This window comes from Saccoglossus kowalevskii, chromosome 20 (assembly GCF_978046115.1).
Source record: "Saccoglossus kowalevskii chromosome 20, keSacKowa6.1, whole genome shotgun sequence".
NCBI classification, from domain to species: Eukaryota; Metazoa; Hemichordata; class Enteropneusta; family Harrimaniidae; genus Saccoglossus; species Saccoglossus kowalevskii.
In genome coordinates, this window is record NC_140660.1 from 26,135,395 (window position 1) to 26,148,650 (window position 13,256).

Genomic DNA, 13,256 nt, shown 5'->3' on the forward strand with positions numbered 1-13,256 from the left:
TGAAATGGCCGACTGGCGGCCATTTTGTTTAAAGAATTCAGTTCTGTGTCCGTATCTGAGACATGCCTGGATTGATCGAGTTCAAACTTCACACACACAAGGTACATCATGTCACAAATATGTATGTGCATTTGTTTCATGATCTCATTAACGATAGCCAAATGGCGGCCGTTTTAAGGCCAAAAATGCATTGAAATCGCACAATTTCACCATTCCGGACCAGGATCTCAGTTATGCATGGACGGATTTTGTTCAAATTTGGTACATACATTAAACATAATAGAACCTTGATGCACGTCATTTTTTTTTTCGGGTCAAATTCGAAATGGCCGACTGGCGGCCATTTTGTTTTCAAGAATTCAGTTCTGGATCCTTATCCTAGACATGTCTGGATTGATCAAGTTCAAACTTTAAACACACATGGTATATCATGTCACAAAGAGATATGTGCATTTGTTTCATGATCCGCTTAACAATAGCTGAATGATGGTCATTTTAAGGCCGAAAATGCATCAAAATCACGTATTTTCACAATTCCGGAACCGGATCTCAGTCATGCATGGATGGATTTTGTTCAGATTTAGTACAATGTGTTGTTACATATGCAGGTGCATTTCGGATCAGACCACTGAAAGTGGTCTGAGATTTCGGTCATGATCTGCCTTGAATGTATATGTCACTCCACAGTTCCTCTATCAGTCTATCTATGATAGAGGGACTGTGGGTGTATGAATCAGAATCAATCAGAACGATGTGTTCAGGAAATTAAAATGCTGATATAATTATACGCAGATTACGCTAATACACGGGACTCTATAGCGAACCATGGAGGGAGAATGGGCGACCAAAAAAACGCAACTAGAAATAGGTTTTGATTTAAAAAAAATCAATATAATGAAATATTGTGATGAAAACTGTATTTTTATAGATCTCAGTTTATCGCATGCATAAATGCATACATAGCCATATTAAAATAATTATAGTTCATTTTTATTACTTGCTCACACAACTGCACAAAAAACAAAAATGAAACTGTAACTTCAAACCCAACTTTGATATGCACAGGCACAGTGTGTGTGACATAACGCCCTCTTGTGGTACTGTTATGCAAATACTGTATGATTTTTAATAATGAGTACTTTATGTAATTAATTGTTTCAGTCACGAACAAAGCTTGTAAATTCATAGTTTTGTAATTTATGGCGTATTGTGCGTTATCATGTGAACGTGTAAAGGGCCACTTTGTTGAGATCTTTGAAGACGTTACATTGGAGGAGAGAAACAACGAATGCTCTAACAACAGTGGGAGAATAGTCAAGGCGGTTTACGAAACGTATTACATGTAACGAGCTCAATGCGAGGACACTCATTGTCTTTAATGGAGTAGTAAAACTGTTTGGAACATCTAAACCTGCGTTGAATACGTCGGAACTCTGAGAGATACTGGTGCAGAAAGTTACGCCTTTGTGATTGGCGCCTCGCTGGACCGACTGCCAGATAAACCACAGGGAGCCCAGGAACTATAATCAACTGTATTACGCAGTCTCTATGAGCGGGGTGGGGGGGTATCGCTGGTATCTCATAGAGACTGCGTATTACAGTTGATTATAGTTCCTGGGCTCCCTGTGGATAAACCCGAGATATTATTCAGCTGAAATGGTGTCTTGGTGAGTAACTTATTCTGAAAGGGACGGACCCCAAGTTATTTGTAAACTGTTCTCACGTGAACATGTATTGCGTGAACTCGGGGGACTTTCTATTTTCTTGTCTTGCAGTCTTCTTTGGTGGTAGTAAATATTCTCTTTTAGTAAAATCCACACAAATAAGTACAAGATGACAGTAATTGCACGATGTGCAGACGACAGCTGTCATTATTATAAAGTCATTGACGACATTCTTAATCCAGTTTTCAATGATGAGGTACCCCTTGGATTAACGTCAACACTGTGATTTTTGAGTATTAGCCTATAGATGGTATTTAGGGAAATTTAACTTCGTGGATAAAATAGGAAAAAATAACACTAAACAGTAACTGTATGTTTGTTGTACACGGGTGTCAACACTTTCTGGCCACAGTATTATTTTATCTAATTATGGTATATATAATATGATGTGCATGCAATATGGCTGGGCTGTCTTACCTCTGTCCAGGCGAATACATTTCATTTACTGATTTATGTGTAACTGCGAAATAGTGTTGTGAACATAAAATTTATATGACTTGAAAGAACCCTTATAAGCTATTCCTTTAATCCATTCTAAACCAGGGTGTTATCTTATAATTAATTATAAAAATCTGTTATCAGTTAGCTCAAGAACTACATCAGTACACTGTCCCTCAGAGGGACAGTGATCAGTAGAATAAATGGCCAATGTCAACCAAGGTGTTAAAAATGGATTAAGTACTGGCAAATCAAACTAACCTTCAACTACATTGTATTGTTTTAGTAAGCTATAAAAATAATAAACCTTTTGTTTGTTCTAAGAATGATGAAAGTCTGTATTTAATTAATTTTCCCTTTCAATGTTGTAATGATTTGAGGCTATGATGTTTAGTTTAGTTATTTGCATAATGATATTGATACATTGTCATGGAACATCTTGTAAGTATTTGGACTCAGTTCCAGGCCTAGCAGTTGAGCAATAAACACCTTGGCTACAATAGCTCCAGTGTGTTATTCTCTTCCTGATTTGGTGACCAATACTCACTTTGTTCACTCTACCTCGAGAAGTCTGTTCTCAGTTTACAAAGGTATACAAGTATATAAATTATCATTTTTAATAATAATAGTCTTTATTGAATTGAGCATGAGATGACAACAAAATACTTAACACACAGTCGAATAGAAAAATCTATTTGAATCTAGAAAAGATAAATAAGATGACAAAATTATTATGAGGAAGCTGACAATATTTTTCCTTCCGTTAAATTAAAACAGATAGTACTTCCTCATTTTCACTGCTCATGATGACTTTCATATTTCTCTCTATTTGATGTGATATTTCATTATAAATTGTTCTGCTTCACTTACGAGAAATTTTCTCTCACTTGTGAATAATTTATTGATTTCACTTTCATCACAGATTTAATATTTGTCACTTGGGTCATTGCAATATATACCTACCGGTATCTCCTATCTGTAAAACATGTGAACTGGATGGGTTTTTAATTTTTGATATTTTTCAAACTTGGAATTGTTTTAGCAGTCAATACACATGCATGACATGTGTGTAACTACAAAGATTATTAGTCCCCGTTCGGACGAAGTCCGAAAACGGAGACTTATAATTCGGTCTTTGTGCGTCCATGCAGAGTCATATCTCAGAATCCCTTGGACCGATTCCGTTCATTGTTTGCTTGTGCCTAGTACTTTATGTGGGGGGCATATGCACATGCAGTGGTTTAGCGATTCGATTCAAAATGGCCGACTGGCAGCCATCTTGTTTTTTGAAAATGTTGTATTTTGGACATGCTTTGTCAGTTTTCATTCTAATTTAGTACATAGATCATACATGTTAGGATACATGTCCCCGACCGTCCGTGAGTTCCTGAGTCTGTCCGTCCGTCCGTCCGTCCGTCAGTCAATCAGTCAGTCAGTCAGTCTGTCCAGAGTTATATTTCAGAATCCTGTGGACCAATTTCGTTCATTCTTTGCATGTGCCTAGTACCTTATGTGGTACATATGCACATGCAGTGGTTTAGCGATTCGATTCAAAATGGCCGACTAGCAGCCATCTTGTTTTTTGAAAATGTTGTATTTTGGACATGCTTTGTCAGTTGTCATTCAAACTTGGTACATAGATTATACATGTTAGGATACATGTCCATGACGATATATTTCGCAATTAGATCAAAGATGGTCGACTGGTAGGCATCTTGTTGTTGTTTTTTATGCGGTATATTGGACGTGCTCTGTCAGTTTTCATTCAAATTTGGCACATACATGTACTTTATACATGTTAGGATGCATGTCCATGACAATTTGTTTCAAAATCTGGTCAAGGATGGCCGATTGACAGCCATCTGATTTTTTGGCCTTACTACTTCCACAATTTATGTACCATTTTCATTCGTATTTGGCACATATATCATACATATCAGTGTGTTTCATAATCAGATCAACGATGGCCGAATAATGACTGTTTTTATTTTTGGCCATATTACTAATACACGGAACACGTATTTTGATGTAAATAAACAATCTGTTGTATATGCCACTTGGAACTCAAGTTTCAAGAACACGCTCGCCGCGACAACCCCTCCGCTTTAATATGACGAGCTCAAAGAGAACTTTCAAAAATTTAACGGGGACTGTGTCATTTTCAATGACTTGTTTTTGTGGTTAATTACTTGTATATTATTTATTGTGATTTTGGTATTTACTTCAAATTTAGTAATTTAATTTTTTAGTGATTAGTTTGTTTAATTAGGAGATTTAGATGTTCAATATATTCTTTCTTCCATGGTGCTTTCCACACTATTGGATTTTAATACATACAGTTTTGAATACCAGATTTATTCAGAGTGATTGTAGGAATGCCGGACATTTGGGCAGTGGACGTTTCGGCCAAGGGTTTTGACCAGGGCAGACGTTTTGGCCTAAGTAGAATTCAATGGTAATATGATCTTTGCCACAGAATGACTATGCATAAAATATTTCTGCAAATAACTGTATGCCGACATACAAATGTATCTAATAGACTATGTATAAAATATTTCTGTAAGCAACTAAACAACTGTACGCCGAAATTAGATTTTACAAGTATTCTTCTGTAAGACTGAGTGCTTTGAAAAAGATACAGGTATGTTGTTTGTACCAGTATTTTAAATGTTGTCAAATATTATAGGGTATAGGCCCATTGGCTAGAACATTCTGACCCGAGGCGCACACCTTGGGCATATCAGCGTATATGCTATCTCATAAATCAAATTGCATAACACTATATCCTGTAACTCAGGTACATTTTGTACTCTACTTTCGACTCGCGCAATTTTCGCCACGTTCTAGTTATTTGTGCACAAAGCCTTCAAAACTTTTACTGTTTCAAAATAACATACGGTGAACTGCAACGAGTTCCTTCCAGGTTACACATTCAACTTGTTCTTATAGAGACCACTTACACTGGCCTCCTTACCTCCTTGGTCAATACACCTGCCATAGCCAATTGAGGACGTGTCAGTATAAAAACATACACAGTGTATGAAAAAACACATTCAAAGTATTTACTGTTACATACAATCCTCACCACTTTCTGGTTATCCGCTCCAATCTTTCATAATAACATACAGTGAGCTTCAACGAGTGCTCGCCAGGTTGAACTTTCAACAATGCAATACAGAACACTAACCACACACACTCTTACCTTCTTCTTTAACATTATAAACCACCATAGCCGTCATGTACTGAAGCATGGCGTAGTCCCAGTCATGCGCATTAAATTCCTAACTCGCTTATCTAACATGATGAAAACAGGCACAAATATACCTATTGTGGAATTGCAGTGTTTTACTGATTCCTTCAAACATGCACGGTATGACAGTGCCCTAGATTTAAATAGACCGTTACCAGCTTTGATTTCATCGATACGTTGATGCAAGCTCACCAATAACCTAGTCACACACACTCAACTGACCAACTTACCTTCGCTTTGATATTTTTGTGAATAAACATGGCGCGATGGAAATGTTGAATTCCAAAGCTAAACGCCTTGGATACACAATACTTACGACCGTAGCTGGAATCTTAGGAGAATCCAAAATAGGCCTGGCTGATGTTTCCAGATGATCGTGATGTGATGGTACGTGGACTTAATGTAAAAAGTAATTAAATGATTCAAACGAACGAATAATTGTCAAGCGAGAGACGTGTCTTAACAACGAACGTTGAACTTGAACAAGGACAAAAAATAACGTTCCTACAATCTAACACCTTCAATACTTCCCTCCAAGATCCATCTATCAATTTCGGTTGACGCAAATAAATACCGTGGAAAAGTAGCCATCATAAACGGCACACACGTCCAACACTTGAGACCAAGTGGTTGTCACTTTACAAACAAATTACTGCAACTCTAAACCTGCTCACAATAGTCACTGGCAAAAGGACACAAATCTTAAAATAGTAAGTCAGTCGAATAGTGGAGTGACTGTAACACCACTCACATCGTACAACTCAATGTAAACAGGATTGATTTTTTGTTGTTTAACTCACAAAAACGAACAATCAAGATCGGCATAAGTGTTAAAATAGTTACATGAAGATTTACTTAACTTAATGTTCGTCATCTTTTAAGTTGAAGGACACGTAAACGCCTATGGCCGAATCTGGTTTCTTTGAATTCTCTGCCCTCGAAACAGTACTCGATGCGATCTGTTAGCTATCTTGCTGTGGTGTCGGATATGATGCCAACGAGGCTACATAGTAAATACAATTAATATTGCCCTCTGTTGCTTCTTGGCTTGAGAATGTTTCTTGCCAGCTTTTTTGCCGCCCAAAACATAGGCCAAAATAAGCCGTTGTCGAGCATTCCCGACTTTACGGGATCTGCTAGTTCCATCAACCGTCTTTTCTACTTGCACTTGAAAAAACATAGTCGTGATGTTAAAGGTTTACTGCTGGGTTGATAGTGCCGCACTGCCTGACTCATGATGATTAACAGGAGAAGCGCAGGAATGAAGTGTGACTAAAAAAGGAAACCGCCGAAAACTGCACTGTAGCTAAACTGGCCTAGACTGACATTCAACCTTCTGTCCTCCACTTAAATACCCCTTGTCACATGACCCACATACCATACCCGTCTGTTTGCCATCTTGAACAGACAATAGTTAACTGCTATACTGCGAAACGCGGTTAACAAAATGTAATGATTGACAGTGTGTCACCTACAGAGGGCAGTGCACATTAACTCACTGATACCAATGCTAGTTAGTATTGCCTAGTGTATTTATTACTGTGTAATGATTGACAGTATGTCACCTACAGAGGGCAGTACACATCAACTCACTGATACCAACACCAGTTAGTATTGCCAAGTGTATTTATTACTGTATAATGATTGACAGTGTGTCACCTACAGAGGGCAGTACACATCAACTCACTGATACCAATGCTAGTTAGTATTGCCCAGTGTATTTATTGCTTTGTAATGATTGACAGTATGTCACCTACAGAGGGCAGTACATATCAACTCACTGATACCAACACTAGTTGGTATTTCCTAATGTATTTATTACTGTGTAATGATTGACAGTATGTCACCTACAGAGGGCAGTACACATCAACTCACTGATACCAACAATGGTTAGTATTGCCTAGTGTATTTATTTCTGTGTAATGATTGACAGTATGTCACCTACAGAGGGCAGTGCAGGGAATGACTGACAGTATGTATATACCGTAGATACCCTAATTTAGGCGTCCTTTTTGCAACATTTCAATTCTTCATGGCGCCAAAATTAGAATACATTTAGCACAATTTGTTGCAAGTGGCGCCTATTCAAGGGTCATAGGGTCAAACAAGTATGATTTTTTTTATTTGCACCTTTTTGGTTTGTGGAATGTGGGGCATCAAGAATATATAACTTCTGGTTGAGTGTTAATTGGAACAGGAATTTTTTTAGAAGGATTGTCAACAAAATGGAACAAGACATATACTGATGAAGAACCAGGTGATTTATTCATGTAAATGTAAACTTTATATACAAAATAAACAAGCAGTGATCAACACATTTTTTTGTACTTGACATGAAAATTTATTATTACAGTTTTCAATACAACTGTCAGGTTAGTGATTTAAAAAAAAGTATATTATCAAAATGTTATGGAAAAATTAAAACAAAATAGTGTGCATGATATCACGGTAAAATAATTAAGAAAAATTCCCGGAGTTCAAACATCGTCCACATTAGGCGGTGGAGTGCCTGGATTATCTTCTGTAGAACGTTTGGCAAAATAATTTGTAATAGAATTCATTGTCGAGTGGCGTTGTGCATCACGATGCGAGAAAGAGTGATTCATCAACTATATTGGTCCTATATTTATACCGTAAAAACAAAAGTGTTTATCACAGGTACGTGCCAGACTCGAGAAACGATGTCAGGAAACCACCCCGGCAGCAGTTATCAGTGTCAGACTTGGTAAACGAGTATCCGGTGGCCAGCTTTCGGGACTGTATGCCTAGCACGAGAGGCGAGAGATAATTCATACTCAATTATTTGAAAGTAACTGGCCTCATCGTTCAGTCGAGAGTTACGATTAATCCGGGATAAATGTATTTTAAACAATCTTGTTTTTAATCGTACAACCGAGATTTGTTTTGCCAACTGTACCAAAAGTTGTGCTCAAACACTCCGCAATACGTTGCAATAGAAGTGCGGCGTTTTGATTGGATGTTAATGTGACCTCCTGTCAAACGATGCACAAACTAACACATTAAGGCGGGCCTTTCTCACGCGATGAATTCGTGAGACTGAGAGGTATAGGTAAAAAAAAGCAAAAATATATAGTGGTCTGTAATCGTTTTTGACTCCCATGTGCGAAGCACAAAATGGGAGTCTTTGCAGTTAGTGTGTCTGTATGTGTGTATGTGTGTATGTGTGTATGTGTGTGTGTATGTGTGTATGTGTGTCCGACTGTTCCACTGCTATCTCAAGAACCATACATCGGTTTTTGATGAAACTTGGTGCATAGATGCTCTGGGCCAATGCGCAGATTTGATTAGGTTTTGGTAAAAATCCATGCTCGTTAATTACCTAATTTGCATGATAATTAGCTAATTTTTAGCTGTTCTATGACTGTTCCACTGATATCTAAAGAACCACTCATTGGATTTTGATGAAACTTGGTACATGGATGCTCTGAACATATGCGCAGATTTGATTAATTTTTGGTAAAAATCCGTGCATATTAATTACCTAATTTGCATGATAATTAGCTATTTTTTAGTGGTTCCATGACTGTTCCACTGATATCTAAACAACCACTCATTGGATTTTGATGAAACTTGGTACATAGATGCTCTGAACTAATGCTAGGTTTTGATTAGTTTTTGGTAATAATCCGTGGATACTAATTACCTAATTTGCATAATGATTAGTCAATTTTCGGTTTTTCCACTGATATCTCAAGTACTAATCATCACATTTCAATGAAACTTGGTACATAGATGTCATACGACACTGCACAGACCTGATAGTTTTTATGGTAATATCAGTACATATTAATTACCTAATTTGCATAATTAATTAATTTTCAGCATTTGATATAAGTAGTTAGCATTACATTTCAATGAAACTTGGTACTTACATACTCAAGGACTATGCAGAGATTGATTGTTTTCGATAAATATTTGTGCATATTAATCACCTAATTTGCATAATTAGTTAATTTTCAGCTTTTCCACGGGTATCTCAAGTACTAATCATCGCATTTCCATGAAACTTGGTACATAGATCCTTTAGGACTATGCAGAGACCTGATTAGTTTTAGGGTAAATAATTGTGCATATTAATTACCTAATTTGCATAATTAATTTTCAGCTTTTCTACTGATATCTAAAGTACTAATCATCACATTTCAATGAATCTAGAATTATGCAGACCCAATTAGTTTCCAGTAAATATTTGTGCATATTAATCACCTAATTTGCATAATTAACCAACTTTCACACTGATATCTCAGGTACTATACATCACATATCAATGAATGTACATGGATGCTGTAGGACAATAGACAGACCTGAATAATTGTGGGTTAAAATCTGTACATATTAATTACCTAATTTGCATAATTAACCAATTTTAAGCTTTCACACTGATATCTAAAGTACCGTAAAAACTCCAAAATTTTCGATTGGTGTTAGAAATGTGACGTGTTTTTAGAGTCAAAATTAAGGTGCATTTTCGGACGGTCGAATTTTTCAGAATAGAAATCAGCAAATGAAAAAATGGGGATGATAGACAGTGTGCTTCATTAGTTTTTAAAAAATGCAATGTCCGTCAATTGACGTAAACTTCCTCATGTTTCACGGTAAAAGCAAAGGTCGTGGCCGAGTTGTAACTCAAAATCTAAACAAAGTCATCAATCAGTGAGTATTATGACAAGCAAAACAAAACATCAAGACGCGGAGAAGAGGTCAGCACAAAACTAATAGGTCAAAAGACAAAGCTGTCTCGCACTACCTAGGAAAACTTGCGAATGTTCGAAGTACAGGTACCCATTGGACAAAAGATACATGGAAGTTTAGCAAACTATCTCCCCGACCCAGTGCAATGTATCCGGTTAGAATCAAAGCTCACGTGTCCCTTATTTGAGGGACCAAATTCTGCCGTAAATTCGCCCTTGGATTAAAAAATAAAATGGGATTTAAGAAAATAAAATGGGACTTTTACGGTGTATTTTGGCGTCATTTTCCGGACATTTCAATCAATCCTGCCGGCTAAAATAGAGTAAGTTTTACCGTAGTCATTGACGTCTGTCTATTCAAGAGTACACGTGTATGATTTTTATCGTGACTAGCGTGAGCGGATAAGCTTCCTTTCGAGAATGAGCTGTTATCACTGTGAACAATGTTAAATTATTCTTCAGATGACCAGTATATTTTTTAAAAACAACTAATTTTTTTATTTAAAAAAAAATCATGCTGTTTTCGCATCAAAATCCAAGCCAAAATATCGTACTACAACATCAATCTCTTCCGCATTGCGTTCAATAACATTAACATATTTAAATAAGCTATGGTAATTTGAACACGTTGGCATCATCCAGCTTTTTGATTGGTTAATTAGCGATTTGACCTATTTGACCTAAGAGAACATGGCGGATATCCTACAGCATCAAACGTTTTCACGAGACCGGAATCATTCGCTTACGATGAAACTAAGTTGACTTTTATTTGTATTTCATAACCATTCAACAAATTTATTTTGTGTACATTATTATAATCACTACTGAGTACAGTAATAATCAACAATTCAGAAACGCAGCATGCCGAGATTTTTGTGTTCGTTTTTATTTGAAACTTCGTTTATTTAGATTATATTTTCGTTACCAATAAAATAAAAATCTCTCAGTCAATCAGAAACCCGGATTCATGCCTTCGGGGAAGGTCCCGTTTGAACGCTCACATCGGGTTTTTTTTCGTTTGGGGGAAAACTAAAACTGGTCGAAATTTTCGAATAAGAATGAGTCGGCAATTTTTAGTGGAGTCGAAAATTTGGAGGTAAATAAAATACCGAAACCCGGCAAATAAATAGGCGGGCGAATTTTTAGGGGGTCGAAATTTTGGAGTTTTCACGGTACTAATTATTCCATTTCAATGAAACTTAGTACAAAGATGCTCTAGGACAATGTACAAACCTAATTAGTTTGGGGTAAAAATCTGTTCATATTAATTCCCTAATAAGCATAATAATTCATAATTTTTTGGTTCTAATCACATTTCAATTAAACTTGGAGACATAGATTTGCTGTTACATTGCGCAGACCTCATTAGTTTTACACTCAAATTTGGTCATATTAATTTTCTGATTTGCATAATTACTTTTCAGCTAAGTAATTTCGAATTATATTTAATGTGTCTCCAATACTCTCAGCACATGGGAGTTCTTTCTAAGCTTTCTTTGATTTTAGAATGAGAACTATCTGTTTTCCACATTTAATGTCAACAACATTACATTTAGAAAGAATTTACAGCATGCGCATAATATTTACATACACCTAACTTCCGCACCCGGTAGGTAATTACCGAGGGACTTAGCAACATCCCCAGACACTTTCCTAGACACTCCAGTGACCGCTGCAGACGCAATAAAATTACTTACTCGCTCACGCGACAGTTAATCAAAACACCGGACGCGGTATGCCTTTGATGCTTTGTAGGTACAAAAATCATTGCTGTGTAACACTTGGAAGAAATATAATACGAACATAAAACTGGGAATGAATATTAACAAGAAATGATAAATGTAAATTCCTTTGATTGGTAGTTTATTGAAATGGCATTGTTTTGTCTCGTGCGTTTTTCTTTTGCCTCCAGACGCCATAAGCTCCTTTGGTGTACTGCGTTCACTAAATTTTCTTGTTTTAATTAGCCATGACGTCGTTTAGTTAGAAGCTATCAGACTTTTAGATAAGTCGCTTTGCATCATACCAACTATGGCAGTACATGTACATCGGAGATCGAACGAAATACGGTACCGGTATATGACTGTGCTCATGTGATCATCGCTCAACCAAAATTGTGAAGTTGTTTTTCGTTTGCATGGATTGGTAATTCACACTTGATGTACTAGGTCTGAAACAAAGAAAGTGCCTTTCTAACAGGAAGTCAAGCTGTCTGGATTTGACCGGGAAATTTAACACATGTTCTTAGCTTTAGTGCACTTTACAACTTCGATACATTGTGTACAATTTCAGGTTTGGGTGACGCCTAAATTAGAATTCTTTTGTTAGGTTTGACCTTTGGGTGACGCCTAAATTAGAGTACATACGGTAGTAACATGTAAGGTCAGATTAGCTCAATGATAAAATCTTTTTGTTGTAAGTGTACACATGTGATGTACACAGTCTATGGCGATATCCTGCCAAGACTGTTTGCTAATACATGTATCAAAAACTAGTAATATACAAGTAACCTGTAGAATGCTGTGTGGGTAATATTTTTATATTGATTTTTGTTGCATTTGCAGCAAATAGTTACCAAACAATGAGAAATCTATAAGATTGGATATATATCTCAGCTGGCTACATGCATAGTTCAAGACTGCCTTACCTAGTAGACGGTTTGTGGTTACAGCTTCATTTTCCGAGTAATCGCAAGAAATTGACATTACAATAGAAAATAAAAGACTGGCACTCCTATGCAATTAATAGCAAGTGACATTCCTAGGATTGACACATAGATTTTGAAGTCACTGATGTAGGCATTGAATAACTTCAAGTTGGCATAAAGACGAGGTAGTTTATTTAATCAGTGCTGAACTAGAGGCTGAAATTATAATTAAGTTTGTTGTCACATAGTTTGTTTATTTCAAATTCTCCTGCTGAAGTCAAATAGAATACACTGGTGAAAGCATGTTTTGGGATATAGTTTACATTGTGTATGGAGTGGTAGGGTTGGGTTTCAGATAATTTGTTCATTTCCAACTCTCATGAAGTCGCATAGAATTTCACTTAATTTATTTTCGATGAAAAGTTTTCAAGCATTACGTGTGAAACTAATTTTCACTGTGCTGTGACAAGTCTCAATAGAGTATG